We start from the raw sequence: 23972 nt of genomic DNA on the forward strand, positions 1-23972 counted from the left end.
AGCATTGACCTTTCAATTGCTCTCTGAGAAGGGATTAATTTACTTTCCACTGATTTTGTCAGTTTCCAGATCTCATAACCATACGTCATAGCCAGAATTATACATTTATTAAATACTTCCTATTTCATGCAAACTGGCAAGCTACTTTTCATAATGTCTCTATGTTTACCGAAAGCTTTCCATCCAATTGTAATGCGTCTTTTTATTTCGCTATCATGATCTTTTGTTAACTTTGGTATTTGCCCCAAGTAATTGTACTCCTCGACTCCTTCAAGACTTTCTTCGCTTATTCTGATGACGCTCTTCGGTGTTTGTGCATTAATCATTACTTTAGTTTTATTCCGGTTCATCTCTAGCCCTACTTTGAGACTCTGTCTGTTCAGGTCATGCAACAGTTGTTGCAATGTCTCTGCTGTTTCTGAGATTAGGACACTGTCATCTGCAAATATTAAATGGTTTTGCTTTTCTCCATCTATTTTCACTCCTTTGATTTCCCAGTCCAGCTTTCTGAAAATGCTTTCTAGGCATCTATCTATCTATTGCCAGACGCCTTAATCCCTTATGCGGGGTGGCCACAAGCAAATCGCCTCCAAGTCACCCTGTCCCCCGCCATTTCACTGCCCTGCTCCTAATTCACACCCCCCCTCTCTCATATACTGTACCTCTCCACTCCATCCCTCCATCTCATCCATGGCCTTCCCCTCCCTCTCTCCCCCTCCACCTCACTCACATACACTTTCCTCGTCAGTCTCTCACTCTCCATCCTCTCCACATGGCCAAACCACCTCAGTGTGTTTCTCCTAATGCTTCCTATCACCTCCACATCCACTCCACAATGCTCCTTCACCTCCTCATTTGTCAGTCTATTTGTCAGTCTATCTCTCCATGTGAATCCACACACTCCTTTCAAATAACTCATTTCCATTGCTCTCACTCTTGACTTGTGTCCCTCCAACAAAGTCCAAGCTTCACTTCTATATGTCACAGACGGTATCACAATACTGTTATGTAATGACTTTTTCATTACCATGCTCACCTCCCTATTTCTTATCACTGCCTTCAAGGAACCAGCAACCTTTCTTCCTTGTTGTACCCTTTCAAGCACTTCACCCTCCAAACTTCCATCCATACTCATCACACTACCTAACTATTTAACGTACTCACATTTTCCATTTCCTCATCATCCAACCTCCCTGTACATTCGCTGACTTCACCTCTCTGGAAGACCATAACTTTACTCTTCCTTACATTCACCTTTAAATTCCGTTTGTTACACACTCTCCCAAACTCATCCACCAAACCTTGCAGTTCCCCTTTCTCTTCATTTAATAACACAGTATCATCTGCAAACAACAGCAAAAGGAGTTTCCAAACACTACCCTCTCTCACCAGGGCCACTCCAACATCCAGTGCCCTACCTTGTAACTCTTTTATAACCCCATCCATATACAGATTGAACAACCATGGAGACATGACACATTCCTGTTTCAACCCAACTTTCAAATAGAAAAACTCACTCAGTTCACTATCCACACGCACTGCAGCCTTAGCACCCTCATACATACTCTTCACAGTATTAAGCAACTTACCATATACTCCATATATTCTTAATATTTTCCATAACCCTTGTCTATCCACCCTATCATATGCTTTCTCCAAGACCATGAATGCCGCATACAACATCTTTTCCTTCTCTAGACACTTTTCCACTAAAGATATAAGAATGAATATCTGATCTACACAACCTCTTCCTTTCCTAAAGCCTCCTTGTTCTTCTCCAATTAATTCCTGTTATTTCCCTAACTCTGTCAATACGTATCCTACCGTATACTTTTCCTGTTACACTAAGAAGACAAATGCCCCTATGATTACCACACAGTTCTTTTTCCCCTTTCCCGTTGTACAAGGAAATAATTATACCTGACTTCCAATCATCCGGAACTTTACCTTCCTCCCAGACCAATCTGTACATCTTCCACATCCATTCTACTACTATCTCTCCCCCATGCTTCAGCATTTCACCACACACTCCATCAATATCTGGGGCTTTCCCCATTTCACATTCTTCAATGCTTCCACAACTTCCATCCTACTGATTCCTTCCTGTCTTCTCACCTCCCTTCTTATGCTGGCCATTCTCCAGCCAGTTATACTCACATTACTTTCATTCTCCATGTTCAACAATTCATTAAAGTGTTCTCTCCGTCTGCTCACTTTTTCTCCCTTCTCAACTAGTAATCTACCATTTTTATCTTTCACGCCCCTACTAACTTCATTGCCACCCTGTCTGACTCTCTTTACCTCTTTCCAGAACATTTTCTTACATTCCCTCCACTTTACACTCAAATTCCTTCCAAATTCCTCATCCACTCTCTTCTTACTCTCTCTTACTAATCTTTTCACCTCTCTCTTCCTTTCTACATATAACTCTCTTGTCCGTCTCTCAACTTCTTCCACGCTCCTATTTCTCATCCATTCATTATATGCTTTCTTCTTTTGTGCCACAGCCTGTCTCACCTCTTCATTCCACCATGCTGTTCCTTGCACCCCTTTCCATCTTCTCTTCACCCCACACACTACCTCACATGCTGCACATATTTCCTCTGTGATTATCTTGCACACTTCTACGTCCCCAATCTGCTCCAGTTCATATTTTCCCAATCGTTCCTCCACTTCTCTCTTATATTCTGCCTTTTTCTCATCCTCTTGTAACCTTTCCACTCTCCTTACATATACTCCTTCCTTCCGTCATTCCCTTCTATTTCTCCATTTTACTTGGACCTTGATTCTGACCACCACTTGGTGGTGGTCAGAAAGTCTGCTTCCCCAAACTCTGTATGCTCTTGCATCCATTACACATCTTCGCATCCTTTCATCCACACACACACAATCAATCATTGTCTTCCTTTCATTCACTTCACCACCCATCCTTCTCATCACTCGCCATGTATACCTGTGGATCATCTTGTGCCTGAAGAGGGTATTGACTATCACCAACCCCCTCCCGGCACAAATGTCCTCTAAAGTACTGCCATTCTCATCTATCTGAACAGGCACACCCCACTCACTAACTAATCTATCCACCTTCACATTTCCTACTTTACCATTCATATCACCGATCAAAAACACTCTCTCATTCTTTTCAAACTTTTCCATGCACACGGTCCAGAACTCTTCTCTCACTCTGCTTGCACAGTCTTGCGTTGGCGCACACATACACACGATCACCCACATTTGTAGTCCAACTTTCAGTCTTACCCACACAATCCTTGAGCCAACTGATCCATACTGTCTTATATTCTCCTTCCATCTGTTGCTCACAACAATACACACTCCTTCTTTTGCCCTCTCATTCTCACCTACTCCTGCACATATCCCCCATCCATACTCCCATTCTCTCACACTCTCACCAACCCATTTAGTTTCAGCTAATCCAAATACATCCACTTAGGCACCCTTAAGCACCTGGACAATCTCTCTTTCACCTCATCATTTGCACCCCTTACGTTCCAGTCGCCATCCGTATCATGTCCTTTGTACGGTCCTTAGTCATCATCTTTTGGACAGTCCTGGTCCGAGGCTTCTTGTTCTTATTTTTAGTTAGTTGTTTTCCTGGGAGGGGCACTAACCCTCCGCCAGCCCACTTGTTGTCACGCAGGGAACACGTGTTGGTTGGTTATAAGGTTACCACCCAGCGATGTAAATGATTTCCTGGTTTACAGGAAATCATTTGGCTTGCCACTCGATGTAAAGCTACCCTAAAATCAGGGTACCACTACACTAAGTGGGTGGATGATGGGTGCCCCTACCTAGGCATGCTGTAAATAATTTTGGTGAAATTGTATCTCCCTAATGCATGCCCTACACTGCCCTTATAATTTCCGAGTGTAATTATTGTAATTTAATTGTTGCAGTTCCCTCTTTATATATGTTTTTGAGCAATTTTACAATGTTCTCATTCACTCCTTGTTCTCACAATGAATTTATAACTGCTATGTGCTCCACTGAGTTGAAATCTTTTTTGTAATCAACAAAAGCAAAGCACAGTGGTTTATTATATTCTGTAGTTTTCTCAGTTAGCTGATTCATTGTGTGTAGATGATCAGGAGTCGAATACCCGCTTCGGAATCCTGCCTGTTCACGAGGTTGGTTTTCTTCCAAATCTGTTGTTATTCTGTTCGTAAGGACTTTAGTGAAGAGTTTGTAAATGACTGATAATAAGGTAATGGGTCAATAGTTACTAATATGTTTTGAGTCACCTTTTTTTGTAAAGTAAAACAACTGTTGCCTTACACCATGTTTTGTGAATTTTCGTCTTTTTTATACACTGAGTAAATAAGTGAGCAAGCCTATTTTGTATTTCCACTCATGCATCCAACAGTAAACCTGCTACTATTCCATCTTCTTCCAGAACCTTTCCCCTTTTCATGTTATTAAGAGAAATATTTACTTCGTCTGCTGTTACCCCAGGTGTTTCACTTGTGTCTACTGAGAAGTTAGCAATTGGTACTACGGTCTTTGATGCATACAGTTCTTTGTAAAATTCTTCAACTCTCTTTACCATCTTATCTCTGCATTTAATGACTTCACCATTTTTGTCTTTCAGTGATGTAATTTGTTGCTCTCCTAGTGCCATTTTACTTCGGATCTATTTCAGATTTTTTTCCTTTTTTGAAGGTTTCTTTGATTTGATCCATGTTTCTTCTTTCTTCTCTTTGTCTCTTGTTGAAAAGCTTATTCAAATCCGCTCGTTCTATTTCATCTTTGTTTTTACTTTCATTTTTTTTTTTCATAAGGTCGAGTGTCTTTACTGAATACTTCTTCGTTTTGGTTGTATTCGGTTATCCTACTACCCCCGCTGATTCTCTTAGCACTTTTGTTAGTCTGTCATCAGCTCATCAATATCACATTCAGCATTACTTAGAGCCTGAAATTTGTTCCTTATTTCCAACTGAAAGGCTGCATTATTTCCCTTTACTTTTACTGGGTACCGGTATATCTCTTGAATCATCCTCATTGGAAGTCAAAAAACAGAGAAGCATGTATGAGAAAATTTGGAGTGAGAGAAAGGAATGAAAGAGGAGAAATGGTGGTAAATTTTGCTGAAATGTATAACATGAGAATAATGAATATATTCTTTCAGAAAAGAACAGAGAGAAAGTGCACCTGAAGAAGCCCAAATGGAGAAACAAAGAATGAAAGCGACTTCAATACAGCAGTTAAGAATAACACAATCACGAAAGACACAGTTATCGATAAAGTAAATAAAATAAGTGACCAAAGAATGGTGGGTTGCACAGCCTAATTCAGTTTTAGATGTGAAATAAAGAACAATATACAGTATATATATATATTATCATCATCATATCATCAGCTGTTTGAGTCTCCACTGCAGGGCCGGCCTATCCCTACCGAAGTGGGGATGATACACCCAGTGTATCTCTACCAAGTGGCTTAGGCTGTCTAGTAGAGATTGTATGAAGGGTGAGAAGTGCTTGTAAGTGTAACTGTAGTGTTGGAGTGGCTTTGGATGTATGTGTAGTCTGTGAACCAAGTGTAATCGGCCCACGCAAGCCGACTGGGTGCAAGCATACTTTATAGTATGCGACACTGGTTCAACCACAGCACCCCTTGTGTCCGCCAATGCAGTACGTGGTCAGAAGAACGCTCCCAAAGTTTATTGCCTTGGCGGGGCGCGATCCCTCGTGCTTCAGTGTGCGGAAATGCACACTTTACCACTAAGCCTCTCTCTCTCTCTCTCTCTCTCTCTCTCTCTCTCTCTCTATATATATATATATATATATATATATATATGTATAAAACAGGATGTTCAGAAAAAGAAAAATCTAACCTTCAGGAACATCAAGGGCAAAGTGTTTATTCAGTTCCACTACCGGTGGTAATTACACCAAACTTACCAAACTTTGCAATTTTTCTTCGGCCATCTCAAACCCGTGCCTCATTTAAATGCGAGTTGCAATGCAAGTGGTAACTCCCGCCTTGATCGTAGCACGGCTTGACGTCGGGGAAGTCACTTTGTCTGTTGGATCTCTCCACTCTGTTTGGAAGGAATCAAGGACTGAGATTGCTGAAAAGACCAGAAAAGAATTCCAGCCACAAACACCCTTAATTCTCCATTTTGATGGAAAGCTCTTGCCCAACATCGCTCGTAGCGGGCATAGTGATCGCCTGGCGATTGTTGTTACAGGGATTGGTACAGAGAAGATCCTGGCGATCCCTATGATCCCTGCTGGAATGGGCGAAGCAATGGGAGCAGCAGTGCTAAGGACTCTTGATGAATGGCCAAAAGTGAAGCCCTGGATTGCAGGGCTCTGTTTTGATACTACAGCTTCTAACACCGGGGTTCACAGCAGAGCTTGCTTTGTCACTGAAAGAGGTCTCCAAGTCCTGCTGTTGTTCTTGACATGCAGGCACCACATGTGTAAACTCATAGTGGCAGTGATCTTTCACCACTTTTTTTTTCACTTCTTCTGGTCCTGAAATTCCTCTCTTTGGTAGATTCAAAGAGTTCTGGAACAAAATTGACACAGATTCCTTCGATCCCTATGATGATGACCTAGATGAAAAATCTCAGTCATGGATTGCCAACAGAGCCAAGGACATTGAACACTTCATACTCAGCCACATGGATCATGCGCAACACCGTGATGACTAAGTTGAGTTCCACCGTCCAGGTGGATGAGGCTATGGCACACCTAATGTCTGACTTGGCTTGTATTTCTGACTGAGATAAAAATAAACTTGTTTTTAATGCATCAAAGACTCAGTTCTTACGCCCATCAAACCGACAAAATCTTCCACGGGAGTACCTACTAATGTTTAATAATATTCAGCTTAATCCTGCATCTTCCTTGAACATACTTGGGGTTTCATTCACTCGCGACTTGTCTTGGAAAGATCATATTACACCTCTTGTAAAATCTGCTTCCAAGAGATTAGGTGTGCTAGGCCGACTCCGATCCTTCTTTACCCCGGCACAGTTTTTGACTTTATACACGGGTTTTATCCGCCCCTGTGTAGAGTACAACTCTCATGTGTGGGGAGGCTCCCCAAATACAGCTCTTCTCAATAGGGTGGAGTCAAAGGTTTTTCGTCACATTAACTCCCCTCCCCTTACTGGCTCCCTTCATCCTCTGTCTCTTCACCACACTGCTGCATCTTTATCTCTTTTCTATCGCTACTTCAATGGTCACTGCTCCTCTGAACTGTCTGCTTGCATCTCTCCATCCCTACGACGGGCGCGTAGCACCCGTCTAGCAGCAAACTCTCATCTCTTTTCTGACCAACTCTCTAATGCAAGAGTTAACCGATACTTCCAGTCCTTCATTTTTGCAACAGGTCAGCTCTGAAGCTGTCTCCCTCTGTCTGTATTTCCTGCTAGCTATGATCTCCAGTTTTTCAAATGCAGTGTGTCCAGGCATCTCAAAATGATCGGATCTTGAACTTGGCTCTCTCTTGTATTTTCTTTTTCTCTTGGAAGGAACAGTATTGTGGGCTCATGGCCTTTGGTTCTTTCTTCCTAGCATAAAAAAAAATCCAGGTGCCTATCACAAAGCACGTTGGATGGCCAATGGCCTTTACTGCCTCAAGATCTTCCTTTTCAGAAATCAACTGAAGGATGAAGCTTCCTTCCCCTTCACATGGCATCAAAAGGAGGCCATCAAACGCATCTGTGTCTTCCTCGTCATCATCTGTGTGATGCACTGGTCTGAATCCCCAAAAGCTGTCGACGCTCCAATCAGTGACCTCAGTCTCCTGAAGAAGATTGAAGAATTCCAAGACATGGATCCCGCTGTAGCAAAGAAGTCACTGGAAAAAGTCAAAAGCCACTTCTGGTACCTCTGTGAGGACCTGGCTCCAAGCCACGTATTCTGACGAAGTCTCTTCTGAGGAAAAGCAGGAAATGCTGAAAAATATGACCACAGCACTGCCGAGGAAGGAGGGTCTGAGCCGTTTGAACATGAAGAAGATTTATAAGGCATCAGATCTGAGAATCTCTAAGTTTGTCACCCAGAATTCGAAGAACCTATTCCAGTGTTTGGTGCTGGATACTCGGACAAGCATCAATGACCTGTGCCCCATTCCTCATGTCATGGCCCACCTCAAAGTGGTCAATGACACTGCTGAGCGGGCAGTCAAACTGGCAATGGACTACACCAGTGGTCTGACGAAGACTGAAGAAGAATGACAGCTGATCTTCCATGTTGTGCAGCACCACAGTGTTCTCTACGACTCGACCAAAAAATCCCACATGTAATAAACTGATTATGCTTGTTGTATAGCTCAAAAATATTATTTCTTTTTGTACCACATTGATTATTTTTACCTTTCTTCACCATACCTTTCACGTACTCAGATCAGTTACACTTACAGAATGCAGGGGTAGTGACGCATGACTTTGCATTGATTAAAAAAAAAAAAGTTTTTGCTTGAATGCTTTGTTTGTAAAGTGGAATCGATTCCATACTTTGCCCACCTAAATATCCATTTTTTTCCCCATATAAGTGTTGAACACCCTACTAAACACACACACACACACACACACACACACACACACACACACATATATATATATATATATATATATATATATATATATATTGTTACATAGCCTATGATTTCATCATCCTTTGTGTAATTCTAACGTACAGTGTGCTGCCTGTTTGATCACGAGCGTGTTCTACCTCACTCCCTCCCTTCTACCGTTATAGTAGAGTAAGTCGTTCTTTCTGTTGTTCAGAGCGGGATTGTCAACTCTTTGTCCCCATGGCTTCATTTGCGCGTCCTTCTTACAAGTTGTATCAAGCTCTGCCGGCCCCTATATAATGAGCTCAGTTTCTACATTAATTGCCACTTAGATCTACTCCTCATTTTGTTCACATCTCTGTCCTCCCCTGTACAGTTATTATTGTGAGTGCTCAGGAAGTCTCCAACCATCTAGCAGCTGTGTAATTTGAGTATAAGTGTTATTGCATTTTGTTCTTGTGCTGTATAGCATAAGTTGTTAATTTGTAGGCCTAGTGAGGTTTTTGTAATTCATGTAAGGTTCTTATTGTTAGCCATTGTTCATAATAGTTTGTATCTGTAATAATTTATCTTGCATTAACTGAGCATTACCCAGTGTATTTTCATTTTATCAGGGCTGACTTAGGTAAATTTACTCTTGCTAATTTCGTGTTAATAGAGGCTATTGCAGTTAACCATATATTTAACCTGTTTTTTGCCATTACATTATCCTTATGAGTCCTGAATGTTTTGTTGTTAGTTTGAGCATTAAACTTTAACTTGTAATTTTACCTAACTCTTTTGTTTTGAACCTGGAACTTTACGGGACAGTAGTGATTTTTAGTATTCTCACTTAAAGTGTACATTATCTTTCGCTGTTCCGTAACATAAATTTGGCGACCTCTTATCAGGATATTCAGGATATTATCATAAGGATATTGCTTGATATTTTGCGACTGTGATTTATTCATGATGTCTACTATTACTACACTTGATGAAGCCAAAGATTTTTTGTCAAATGTGCAAACAGTGTGTGATGTAGAAAACAGAACAAAGAATGAACTTAAGCTTGTTGCTCAACAATTGGGAATTGCAGTTCACTCTCATCATTCTAAAGATCAAATTGTTGGCATGATTAATAAAAGCTTGTTTAATGTAACAGCTAAGTTACAGCTAGCCCTGCAGGAGGCTCGTGTTAAGGAGGCTGAATTTCAAGCACGTGCTAAGGACGCTGAGTCTCAGGCTAAGGAGGCGGAGTCTCATGCTAAGGAGGCTGAGTTTCAGGCTCATGCTAAGGAGGCTGAGGCACAAGCTGAAATTGCTAGGATTCAGGCAGACCATGAGTATCGCATGAAACAAGGTGGAACTGGATCATCTAGCTCTGATGATTTTGATGTGGCTAAAAATGTTAAACTTGTCCCTCCTTTTAATGAATCTGATTTAACAAAGTATTTTCAGTTGTTTGAGAGGGTAGCTACAGGTTTTAATTGGCCCAAACAGTATTGGCCAGTACTCCTTCAAACTGTTCTCACTGGTAAAGCTCAAGTAACTTATGCATCTTTGCCTCAGGATCAATCTGATAATTATGATATAGTTAAGAGCTTGATTCTTAAGGCCTATGAGCTTGTTCCTGAAGCCTATAGAGTAAAATTCAGGACAACATATAAGCAAGATAAGCAATCCCATGTTGAGTATGCAAAAATCAAAGAAGATCTGTTAGAGCAGTGGTTAAATTCTAAGAATGTGGATTCTGATTTTGGTAAATTTAAGCAGATGATTTTGCTGGAGGACTTCAAGAGGTGTATTTATAAAGATGTAAGCCTATATCTTGATGAGAAAAGAATAGATAATTTGTCTGATGCTGCAGTTTTAGCTGATGAATATGTTCTCACTCACAAGAGATATTCTAAAGAAAAAGGGAAAGCTGAGAGTAAGTACGTTGCCTCTACTCAGAGTACAGGTAACAGGAAAGAGAATAAAGATGATGTTTCTCAGGAAGTAAATACCAGCTTCACCTCTAGATTTCTGAAAAGTAAATGTACTTATTGTAGTAAGCTTGGTCATACTACGGAGAAATGTTTCAGGAGACAGCGTGAGGTGAACAAAAAGGAGTCTTTAAATATTCAGTCAATTGGTCTAGTGTCCACCCTTGAGAGTTCCCAGATTTCTTTAACTGAGTTAACTGAACCTGCTTTGAGGGGTAAATTAAATCCTAATGATGAAGCTCCTCTTTTGAGCAGTAACGTGGGTGACACTCTCAAGAGTTCATGTGCTAATTTCCTGTCTGATGGTTTTGTCAGTCCTCTGGACAATAATGACAGGAAATCAGTTAAAATATATCGTGACACAGGTGCTTGCCAATCCCTTATGCTGACCAGTGTTCTAGGCTCTAATGTTAATTCCTCTGATGAAACTGTAATCTTACAAGGTGTAGGGAATAATTACTTCTCTGTCCCTCTGTGCAGAGTGAATTTAGAGTCTGGTTTTGTTAATGGTTCCGTTATGGTTGGGTTGGTTGAGACACTCCCAATGTCAGGTGTAACTTTCTTACTTGGAAATGATATTGGTGGAAGTCAAGTGTGTCCAGCTCCTCAGTTGTCTAGTGAGCCAGTGGCTGCGACCCAGGATTGTGATGTCCCTGATGTGTTCCCTGCATGTGCTGTCACTAGGGCTAAGTCTAAAGTTACTGGTGATTTAGAGGATAATGATGATGATGATGTTATCCAAGCTGACACTTTTCTTGCTAATTTGGACCACTCACCAGATGAGGCAGTACCCCGTAGTGTTGATAATTTGTCTCGTCAAGAGTTGGTTGAGTTGCAGATTGCTGACCCTGAGTTGAAAGGTCTAGCTAACTCTGCTTGCAGTGAGGAAGAGTCAGCCGGTGCTTCTACTTGTTATTATATAAAGTCAGGAGTACTTATGAGGAAGTGGAGACCCCCAACAGCATCAGCCGACTGTGAGTGGGAGGTTGTACATCAAGTTGTCATCCCTCGTGTTTGTAGGCAGGATATCATTAGAGTGGCTCATGATTCCAGTTTGGCAGGACACCTTGGAGTGAGGAAGACTGTGGCACGCATTTTGAAACACTTCTACTGGCCAGGAATCTTCAGGGATGTTTCCTGGTATTGTAAGTCTTGTCACACCTGTCAGGTTGTGGGGAAGTGTAATCAGACCGAAAAGGTTGCACCTCTAGTTCCCATTCCTCATTTTGAGGCGCCTTTCACCCGTGTGTTGGTGGATATTGTGGGCCCTCTTCCTAAGACTTCTTCAGGATTTTCTTATGTGTTGACCCTGATTGATATGGCTACTCGTTATCCTGAAGCCATTCCACTTAGAAATATCTCAGCAAAGAACGTGGTTAAGGAAATGCTAGGGTTCTTCACAAAGTTTGGTCTGCCCAAGGAGGTACAGTCAGACCGGGGAAGTAATTTCATGTCAAATGTTTTCAAGCAGTCTCTGAAAGAGTTAGGCATCACCCAGATCACGTCTTCAGCTTACCATCCCCAGACCCAAGGAGCGTTGGAGAGATATCATCAAACACTCAAATCGATGCTCAAGAAATACTGTTTGGAACATCAGAAAGACTGGGATAAAGGTCTTCCATTCGTTGTGTTTGCCGCAAGAGAATCTCCAAATGAATCACTGGGCTTCTCACGCTTTGAACTACTGTTTGGCCATGAAGTAAGAGGACCCCTTAAGCTACTCAAGGAATGCTGGCTGTCGGAGGAAGATGACGTCAACCTGCTGGAGTATGTGATGAAGTTCAAAGAGCAGCTGTCCACTGCTTTACAGCTGGCGAGAGAGAATTTAGGAGCTGCTCAGGAGAAGATGAAGACTTGGTATGATAAGAAGTCCAGGTTACGCCACTTTCAGCCAGGAGATCAGGTTTTGATTCTGCTACCAGTGCATGGGCAACCTCTTCAAGCCAAGTTTAGTGGTCCTTATTTCGTGGAGAAGAAACTCAGTCATGTCAACTATGTCATCGCCACACCAGATCGTAGAAAGAACAAGCAACTTTGCCACATCAACATGCTAAAGTTATATCACAGGCGGGACGAAAATAATCCAGTCTGCACTGTAGCTGTTCAACCCGAGTCTGCAAGTGAAGCTCTCCCATGCAGTATGAGCCTGAGTGATAGTTTGGGGAAGAATCCTGATATCATGAATGATCTCCAGACTAAGCTTTCTCATCTACCTCCCGAGGAAAGGCAGGAGTTTTCGGCATTACTGCAGGAGTACCCGCAAATGTTCCGTGCCACTCCAGGAAGAACCACTGTGTTGATGCATGATGTCGATGTTGGAGACACAAAGCCAATTAAACTGCCTCCTTACCGTGTGAACCCAGTGAAAGTTCCTCTCATCCAGAAGGAGCTTGGCTACCTGTTGGACCACAAGATGATTGAGCCCTGTCAGAGCGAGTGGAGTTCTCCTGTCACTTTAGTCCCTAAGCCAGGTGGGTCACAGCGGCTTTGCATCGACTACAGACGTGTTAATCAGATAACCAAAACAGACACTTACCCTCTCCCTCACGTGGAAGATTGCATAGACAAGATCGGAAAGGCTAGGTACATAAGTAAGTTTGATTTGTTAAAGGGATACTGGCAAGTACCTATGACTGAACGTGCTAGGGAGATCTCATGTTTTGTATCACTAGGAAAGACTTTTGCATGTTCTGTAATGCCATATGGTATGAAGAATGCACCAGCCACATTTCAGAAGCTCATGAATGTTGTAACAGAGGGTTTGGCAGGGTGTGTTGTTTATATTGATGATGTATTAATCTTCAGTGACAACTGGAAAGATCACCTATGCCATGTCAGTAAATTTCTTGAGCGTTTGGTTCAGGCTAATCTTGTAGCTAATTTATCAAAGTGTGAGTTTGGTCAAGCTAAAGTTCAGTACCTTGGTTAGGTAATTGGTGATGGACATGCTGCACCACCAGGAGCTAAGGTTCAGGTTATAAGTGATCTTCCCAAACCTAAAAGTAGGAAAGAGCTACAAAGATTTTTGGGAATGGTAGGTTGTTACAGGAGATTTGTTCTTAACTTTTCAATTCTTGTATCACCACTTACAGACCTACTGAAAAAGGGAGTTAAATTTGTCTGGACCGATAACTGTGAATCCTCTTTCAACAAACTTAAAGCTATCCTATTAAGTCAGCCAGTGCTCGCTACTCCAAATTTTGCTAAGCCTTTTAAGATGGCTGTTGACGCAAGTGATACAGGAGCTGGGGCTGTTTTGCTGCGAGAGGATGATCAGGGTATTGAACACTCTGTATCTTATTACAGTAAGAAGTTCACTCCACCTCAAAAGAACTACTCAATTATTGAGAAAGAGCTTTTGGCCTTGATTTTGGGTTTACAGCATTTTTCATTTTATTTGTGTTCTGGTTTTGACCCCATAGTCATTAATACCGATCATAACCCACTGAAATTCCTTAGTAAGTTTAAAGATAAAAATCAGAGAGTGACAAGATGGAGTCTACTTCTTCAGGAGTATTCATTAGACATACAACATGTCAAGGGGAAAGAAAATGTTATTGCAGATTGCTTATCTAGACTTTAGACAGATTGTTTTAGAGTAATAAGAAATTTCCTTTGTAAATTTCTTTTTTCTTTGTGGGGAGGTGTTACATAGCCTATAATTTCATCATCCTTTGTGTAATTCTAACGTACAGTGTGCTGCCTGTTTGATCACGAGCGTGTTCTACCTCACTCCCTCCCTTCTACCGTTATAGTAGAGTAGGTCGTTCTTTCTGTTGTTCAGAGCGGGATTGTCAACTCTTTGTCCCCATGGCTTCATTTGCGCGTCCTTCTTACAAGTTGTATCAAGCTCTGCCGGCCCCTATATAATGAGCTCAGTTTCTACATTAATTGCCACTTAGATCTACTCCTCATTTTGTTCACATCTCTGTCCTCCCCTGTACAGTTATTATTGTGAGTGCTCAGGAAGTCTCCAACCATCTAGCAGCTGTGTAATTTGAGTATAAGTGTTATTGCATTTTGTTCTTGTGCTGTATAGCATAAGTTGTTAATTTGTAGGCCTAGTGAGGTTTTTGTAATTCATGTAAGGTTCTTATTGTTAGCCATTGTTCATAATAGTTTGTATCTGTAATAATTTATCTTGCATTAACTGAGCATTACCCAGTGTATTTTCATTTTATCAGGGCTGACTTAGGTAAATTTACTCTTGCTAATTTCGTGTTAATAGAGGCTATTGCAGTTAACCATATATTTAACCTGTTTTTTGCCATTACATTATCCTTATGAGTCCTGAATGTTTTGTTGTTAGTTTGAGCATTAAACTTTAACTTGTAATTTTACCTAACTCTTTTGTTTTGAACCTGGAACTTTACGGGACAGTAGTGATTTTTAGTATTCTCACTTAAAGTGTACATTATCTTTCGCTGTTCCGTAACATAAATTTGGCGACCTCTTATCAGGATATTCAGGATATTATCATAAGGATATTGCTTGATATTTTGCGACTGTGATTTATTCATGATGTCTACTATTACTACACTTGATGAAGCCAAAGATTTTTTGTCAAATGTGCAAACAGTGTGTGATGTAGAAAACAGAACAAAGAATGAACTTAAGCTTGTTGCTCAACAATTGGGAATTGCAGTTCACTCTCATCATTCTAAAGATCAAATTGTTGGCATGATTAATAAAAGCTTGTTTAATGTAACAGCTAAGTTACAGCTAGCCCTGCAGGAAGCTCGTGTTAAGGAGGCTGAATTTCAAGCACGTGCTAAGGACGCTGAGTCTCAGGCTAAGGAGGCGGAGTCTCATGCTAAGGAGGCTGAGTTTCAGGCTCATGCTAAGGAGGCTGAGTTTCAGGCTCATGCTAAGGAGGCTGAGGCACAAGCTGAAATTGCTAGGATTCAGGCAGACCATGAGTATCGCATGAAACAAGGTGGAACTGGATCATCTAGCTCTGATGATTTTGATGTGGCTAAAAATGTTAAACTTGTCCCTCCTTTTAATGAATCTGATTTAACAAAGTATTTTCAGTTGTTTGAGAGGGTAGCTACAGGTTTTAATTGGCCCAAACAGTATTGGCCAGTACTCCTTCAAACTGTTCTCACTGGTAAAGCTCAAGTAACTTATGCATCTTTGCCTCAGGATCAATCTGATAATTATGATATAGTTAAGAGCTTGATTCTTAAGGCCTATGAGCTTCTTCCTGAAGCCTATAGAGTAAAATTCAGGACAACATATAAGCAAGATAAGCAATCCCATGTTGAGTATGCAAAAATCAAAGAAGATCTGTTAGAGCAGTGGTTAAATTCTAAGAATGTGGATTCTGATTTTGGTAAATTTAAGCAGATGATTTTGCTGGAGGACTTCAAGAGGTGTATTTATAAAGATGTAAGCCTATATCTTGATGAGAAAAGAATAGATAATTTGTCTGATGCTGCAGTTTTAGCTGATGAATATGTTCTCACTCACAAGAGATATTCTAAAGAAAAAGGGAAAACTGAGAGTAAGTACGTTGCCTCTACTCAGAGTACAGGTAACAGGAAAGAGAATAAAGATGATGTTTCTCAGGAAGTAAATACCAGCTTCACCTCTAGATTTCTGAAAAGTAAATGTACTTATTGTAGTAAGCTTGGTCATACTACAGAGAAATGTTTCAGGAGACAGCGTGAGGTGAACAAAAAGGAGTCTTTAAATATTCAGTCAATTGGTCTAGTGTCCACCCTTGAGAGTTCCCAGATTTCTTTAACTGAGTTAACTGAACCTGCTTTGAGGGGTAAATTAAATCCTCATGATGAAGCTCCTCTTTTGAGCAGTAACGTGGGTGACACTCTCAAGAGTTCATGTGCTAATTTCCTGTCTGATGGTTTTGTCAGTCCTCTGGACAATAATGACAGGAAATCAGTTAAAATATATCGTGACACAGGTGCTTGCCAATCCCTTATGCTGACCAGTGTTCTAGGCTCTAATGTTAATTCCTCTGATGAAACTGTAATCTTACAAGGTGTAGGGAATAATTACTTCTCTGTCCCTCTGTGCAGAGTGAATTTAGAGTCTGGTTTTGTTAATGGTTCCGTTATGGTTGGGTTGGTTGAGACACTCCCAATGTCAGGTGTAACTTTCTTACTTGGAAATGATATTGGTGGAAGTCAAGTGTGTCCAGCTCCTCAGTTGTCTAGTGAGCCAGTGGCTGCGACCCAGGATTGTGATGTCCCTGATGTGTTCCCTGCATGTGCTGTCACTAGGGCTAAGTCTAAAGTTACTGGTGATTTAGAGGATAATGATGATGATGATGTTATCCAAGCTGACACTTTTCTTGCTAATTTGGACCACTCACCAGATGAGGCAGTACCCCGTAGTGTTGATAATTTGTCTCGTCAAGAGTTGGTTGAGTTGCAGATTGCTGACCCTGAGTTGAAAGGTCTAGCTAACTCTGCTTGCAGTGAGGAAGAGTCAGCCGGTGCTTCTACTTGTTATTATATAAAGTCAGGAGTACTTATGAGGAAGTGGAGACCCCCAACAGCATCAGCCGACTGTGAGTGGGAGGTTGTACATCAAGTTGTCATCCCTCGTGTTTGTAGGCAGGATATCATTAGAGTGGCTCATGATTCCAGTTTGGCAGGACACCTTGGAGTGAGGAAGACTGTGGCACGCATTTTGAAACACTTTCTACTGGCCAGGAATCTTCAGGGATGTTTCCTGGTATTGTAAGTCTTGTCACACCTGTCAGGTTGTGGGGAAGTGTAATCAGACCGAAAAGGTTGCACCTCTAGTTCCCATTCCTCATTTTGAGGCGCCTTTCACCCGTGTGTTGGTGGATATTGTGGGCCCTCTTCCTAAGACTTCTTCAGGATTTTCTTATGTGTTGACCCTGATTGATATGGCTACTCGTTATCCTGAAGCCATTCCACTTAGAAATATCTCAGCAAAGAACGTGGTTAAGGAAATGCTAGGGTTCTTCACAAAGTTTGGTCTGCCCAAGGAGGTACAGTCAGACCGGGGAAGTAATTTCATGTCAAATGTTTTCAAGCAGTCTCTGAAAGAGTTGGGCATCACCCAGATCACGTCTTCAGCTTACCATCCCCAGACCCAAGGAGCGTTGGAGAGATATCATCAAACACTCAAATCGATGCTCAAGAAATACTGTTTGGAACATCAGAAAGACTGGGATAAAGGTCTTCCATTCGTTGTGTTTGCCGCAAGAGAATCTCCAAATGAATCACTGGGCTTCTCACGCTTTGAACTACTGTTTGGCCATGAAGTAAGAGGACCCCTTAAGCTACTCAAGGAATGCTGGCTGTCGGAGGAAGATGACGTCAACCTGCTGGAGTATGTGATGAAGTTCAAAGAGCAGCTGTCCACTGCTTTACAGCTGGCGAGAGAGAATTTAGGAGCTGCTCAGGAGAAGATGAAGACTTGGTATGATAAGAAGTCCAGGTTACGCCACTTTCAGCCAGGAGATCAGGTTTTGATTCTGCTACCAGTGCATGGGCAACCTCTTCAAGCCAAGTTTAGTGGTCCTTATTTCGTGGAGAAGAAACTCAGTCATGTCAACTATGTCATCGCCACACCAGATCGTAGAAAGAACAAGCAACTTTGCCACATGAACATGCTAAAGTTATATCACAGGCGGGACGAAAATAATCCAGTCTGCACTGTAGCTGTTCAACCCGAGTCTGCAAGTGAAGCTCTCCCATGCAGTATGAGCCTGAGTGATAGTTTGGGGAAGAATCCTGATATCATGAATGATCTCCAGACTAAGCTTTCTCATCTACCTCCCGAGGAAAGGCAGGAGTTTTCGGCATTACTGCAGGAGTACCCGCAAATGTTCCGTGCCACTCCAGGAAGAACCACTGTGTTGATGCATGATGTCGATGTTGGAGACACAAAGCCAATTAAACTGCCTCCTTACCGTGTGAACCCAGTGAAAGTTCCTCTCATCCAGAAGGAGCTTGGCTACCTGTTGGACCACAAGATGATTGAGCCCTGTCAGAGCGAGTGGAGTTCTCCTGTCACTTTAGTCCCTAAGCCAGGTGGGTCACAGCGGCTTTGCATCGACTACAGACGTGTTAATCAGATAACCAAAACAGACACTTACCCTCTCCCTCACGTGGAAGATTGCATAGACAAGATCGGAAAGGCTAGGTACATAAGTAAGTTTGATTTGTTAAAGGGATACTGGCAAGTACCTATGACTGAACGTGCTAGGGAGATCTCATGTTTTGTATCACTAGGAAAGACTTTTGCATGTTCTGTAATGCCATATGGTATGAAGAATGCACCAGCCACATTTCAGAAGCTCATGAATGTTGTAACAGAGGGTTTGGCAGGGTGTGTTGTTTATATTGATGATGTATTAATCTTCAGTGACAACTGGAAAGATCACCTATGCCATGTCAGTAAATTTCTTGAGCGTTTGGTTCAGGCTAATCTTGTAGCTAATTTATCAAAGTGTGAGTTTGGTCAAGCTAAAGTTCAGTACCTTGGTTAGGTAATTGGTGATGGACATGCTGCACCACCAGGAGCTAAGGTTCAAGTTATAAGTGATCTTCCCAAACCTAAAAGTAGGAAAGAGCTACAAAGATTTTTGGGAATGGTAGGTTGTTACAGGAGATTTGTTCTTAACTTTTCAATTCTTGTATCACCACTTACAGACCTACTGAAAAAGGGAGTTAAATTTGTCTGGACCGATAACTGTGAATCCTCTTTCAACAAACTTAAAGCTATCCTATTAAGTCAGCCAGTGCTCGCTACTCCAAATTTTGCTAAGCCTTTTAAGATGGCTGTTGACGCAAGTGATACAGGAGCTGGGGCTGTTTTGCTGCGAGAGGATGATCAGGGTATTGAACACTCTGTATCTTATTACAGTAAGAAGTTCACTCCACCTCAAAAGAACTACTCAATTATTGAGAAAGAGCTTTTGGCCTTGATTTTGGGTTTACAGCATTTTTCATTTTATTTGTGTTCTGGTTTTGACCCCATAGTCATTTATACCGATCATAACCCACTGAAATTCCTTAGTAAGTTTAAAGATAAAAATCAGAGAGTGACAAGATGGAGTCTACTTCTTCAGGAGTATTCATTAGACATACAACATGTCAAGGGGAAAGAAAATGTTATTGCAGATTGCTTATCTAGACTTTAGACAGATTGTTTTAGAGTAATAAGAAATTTCCTTTTTAAATTTCTTTTTTCTTTGTGGGGAGGTGTTACATAGCCTATAATTTCATCATCCTTTGTGTAATTCTAACGTACAGTGTGCTGCCTGTTTGATCACGAGCGTGTTCTACCTCACTCCCTCCCTTCTACCGTTATAGTAGAGTAGGTCGTTCTTTCTGTTGTTCAGAGCGGGATTGTCAACTCTTTGTCCCCATGGCTTCATTTGCGCGTCCTTCTTACAAGTTGTATCAAGCTCTGCCGGCCCCTATATAATGAGCTCAGTTTCTACATTAATTGCCACTTAGATCTACTCCTCATTTTGTTCACATCTCTGTCCTCCCCTGTACAGTTATTATTGTGAGTGCTCAGGAAGTCTCCAACCATCTAGCAGCTGTGTAATTTGAGTATAAGTGTTATTGCATTTTGTTCTTGTGCTGTATAGCATAAGTTGTTAATTTGTAGGCCTAGTGAGGTTTTTGTAATTCATGTAAGGTTCTTATTGTTAGCCATTGTTCATAATAGTTTGTATCTGTAATAATTTATCTTGCATTAACTGAGCATTACCCAGTGTATTTTCATTTTATCAGGGCTGACTTAGGTAAATTTACTCTTGCTAATTTCGTGTTAATAGAGGCTATTGCAGTTAACCATATATTTAACCTGTTTTTTGCCATTACATTATCCTTATGAGTCCTGAATGTTTTGTTGTTAGTTTGAGCATTAAACTTTAACTTGTAATTTTACCTAACTCTTTTGTTTTGAACCTGGAACTTTACGGGACAGTAGTGATTTTTAGTATTCTCACTTAAAGTGTACATTATCTTTCGCTGTTCCGTAACATAAATTTGGCGACCTCTTATCAGGATATTCAGGATATTATCATAAGGATATTGCTTGATATTTTGCGACTGTAATTTATTCATGATGTCTACTATTACTACACTTGATGAAGCCAAAGATTTTTTGTCAAATGTGCAAACAGTGTGTGATGTAGAAAACAGAACAAAGAATGAACTTAAGCTTGTTGCTCAACAATTGGGAATTGCAGTTCACTCTCATCATTCTAAAGATCAAATTGTTGGCATGATTAATAAAAGCTTGTTTAATGTAACAGCTAAGTTACAGCTAGCCCTGCAGGAGGCTCGTGTTAAGGAGGCTGAATTTCAAGCACGTGCTAAGGACGCTGAGTCTCAGGCTAAGGAGGCGGAGTCTCATGCTAAGGAGGCTGAGTTTCAGGCTCATACTAAGGAGGCTGAGGCACAAGCTGAAATTGCTAGGATTCAGGCAGACCATGAGTATCGCATGAAACAAGGTGGAACTGGATCATCTAGCTCTGATGATTTTGATGTGGCTAAAAATGTTAAACTTGTCCCTCCTTTTAATGAATCTGATTTAACAAAGTATTTTCAGTTGTTTGAGAGGGTAGCTACAGGTTTTAATTGGCCCAAACAGTATTGGCCAGTACTCCTTCAAACTGTTCTCACTGGTAAAGCTCAAGTAACTTATGCATCTTTGCCTCAGGATCAATCTGATAATTATGATATAGTTAAGAGCTTGATTCTTAAGGCCTATGAGCTTGTTCCTGAAGCCTATAGAGTAAAATTTAGGACAACATAAAGCAAGATAAGCAATCCCATGTTGAGTATGCAAAAATCAAAGAAGATCTGTTAGAGCAGTGGTTAAATTCTAAGAATGTGGATTCTGATTTTGGTAAATTTAAGCAGATGATTTTGCTGGAGGACTTCAAGAGGTGTATTTATAAAGATGTAAGCCTATATCTTGATGAGAAAAGAATAGATAATTTGTCTGATGCTGCAGTTTTAGCTGATGAATATGTTCTCACTCACAAGAGATATTCTAAAGAAAAAGGGAAAGCTGAGAGTAAGTACGTTGCCTCTACTCAGAGTACAGGTAACAGGAAAGAGAATAAAGATGATGTTTCTCAGGAAGTAAATACCAGCTTCACCTCTAGATTTCAGAAAAGTAAATGTACTTATTGTAGTAAGCTTGGTCATACTACGGAGAAATGTTTCAGGAGACAGCGTGAGGTGAACAAAAAGGAGTCTTTAAATATTCAGTCAATTGGTCTAGTGTCCACCCTTGAGAGTTCCCAGATTTCTTTAACTGAGTTAACTGAACCTGCTTTGAGGGGTAAATTAAATCCTCATGATGAAGCTCCTCTTTTGAGCAGTAACTTGGGTGACACTCTCAAGAGTTCATGTGCTAATTTCCTGCCTGATGGTTTTGTCAGTCCTCTGGACAATAATGACAGGAAATCAGTTAAAATATATCGTGACACAGGTGCTTGCCAATCCCTTATGCTGACCAGTGTTCTAGGCTCTAATGTTAATTCCTCTGATGAAACTGTAATCTTACAAGGTGTAGGGAATAATTACTTCTCTGTCCCTCTGTGCAGAGTGAATTTAGAGTCTGGTTTTGTTAATGGTTCCGTTATGGTTGGGTTGGTTGAGACACTCCCAATGTCAGGTGTAACTTTCTTACTTGGAAATGATATTGGTGGAAGTCAAGTGTGTCCAGCTCCTCAGTTGTCTAGTGAGCCAGTGGCTGCGACCCAGGATTGTGATGTCCCTGATGTGTTCCCTGCATGTGCTGTCACTAGGGCTAAGTCTAAAGTTACTGGTGATTTAGAGGATAATGATGATGATGATGTTATCCAAGCTGACACTTTTCTTGCTAATTTGGACCACTCACCAGATGAGGCAGTACCCCGTAGTGTTGATAATTTGTCTCGTCAAGAGTTGGTTGAGTTGCAGATTGCTGACCCTGAGTTGAAAGGTCTAGCTAACTCTGCTTGCAGTGAGGAAGAGTCAGCCGGTGCTTCTACTTGTTATTATATAAAGTCAGGAGTACTTATGAGGAAGTGGAGACCCCCAACAGCATCAGCCGACTGTGAGTGGGAGGTTGTACATCAAGTTGTCATCCCTCGTGTTTGTAGGCAGGATATCATTAGAGTGGCTCATGATTCCAGTTTGGCAGGACACCTTGGAGTGAGGAAGACTGTGGCACGCATTTTGAAACACTTCTACTGGCCAGGAATCTTCAAGGATGTTTCCTGGTATTGTAAGTCTTGTCACACCTGTCAGGTTGTGGGGAAGTGTAATCAGACCGAAAAGGTTGCACCTCTAGTTCCCATTCCTCATTTTGAGGCGCCTTTCACCCGTGTGTTGGTGGATATTGTGGGCCCTCTTCCTAAGACTTCTTCAGGATTTTCTTATGTGTTGACCCTGATTGATATGGCTACTCGTTATCCTGAAGCCATTCCACTTAGAAATATCTCAGCAAAGAACGTGGTTAAGGAAATGCTAGGGTTCTTCACAAAGTTTGGTCTGCCCAAGGAGGTACAGTCAGACCGGGGAAGTAATTTCATGTCAAATGTTTTCAAGCAGTCTCTGAAAGAGTTGGGCATCACCCAGATCACGTCTTCAGCTTACCATCCCCAGACCCAAGGAGCGTTGGAGAGATATCATCAAACACTCAAATCGATGCTCAAGAAATACTGTTTGGAACATCAGAAAGACTGGGATAAAGGTCTTCCATTCGTTGTATTTGCCGCAAGAGAATCTCCAAATGAATCACTGGGCTTCTCACGCTTTGAACTACTGTTTGGCCATGAAGTAAGAGGACCCCTTAAGCTACTCAAGGAATGCTGGCTGTCGGAGGAAGATGACGTCAACCTGCTGGAGTATGTGATGAAGTTCAAAGAGCGGCTGTCCACTGCTTTACAGCTGGCGAGAGAGAATTTAGGAGCTGCTCAGAAGATGAAGACTTGGTATGATAAGAAGTCCAGGTTACGCCACTTTCAGCCAGGAGATCAGGTTTTGATTCTGCTACCAGTGCATGGGCAACCTCTTCAAGCCAAGTTTAGTGGTCCTTATTTCGTGGAGAAGAAACTCAGTCATGTCAACTATGTCATCGCCACACCAGATCGTAGAAAGAACAAGCAACTTTGCCACATGAACATGCTAAAGTTATATCACAGGCGGGACGAAAATAATCCAGTCTGCACTGTAGCTGTTCAACCCGAGTCTGCAAGTGAAGCTCTCTCATGCAGTATGAGCCTGAGTGATAGTTTGGGGAAGAATCCTGATATCATGAATGATCTCCAGACTAAGCTTTCTCATCTACCTCCCGAGGAAAGGCAGGAGTTTTTGGCATTACTGCAGGAGTACCCGCAAGTGTTCCGTGCCACTCCAGGAAGAACCACTGTGTTGATGCATGATGTCGATGTTGGAGACACAAAGCCAATTAAACTGCCTCCTTACCGTGTGAACCCAGTGAAAG

The sequence above is a fragment of the Coenobita brevimanus genome, chromosome 84 (genome assembly GCF_032717465.1).
Source record: "Coenobita brevimanus isolate Jiangsu-jjx chromosome 84, ASM3271746v2, whole genome shotgun sequence".
Classification (NCBI taxonomy): domain Eukaryota; kingdom Metazoa; phylum Arthropoda; class Malacostraca; order Decapoda; family Coenobitidae; genus Coenobita; species Coenobita brevimanus.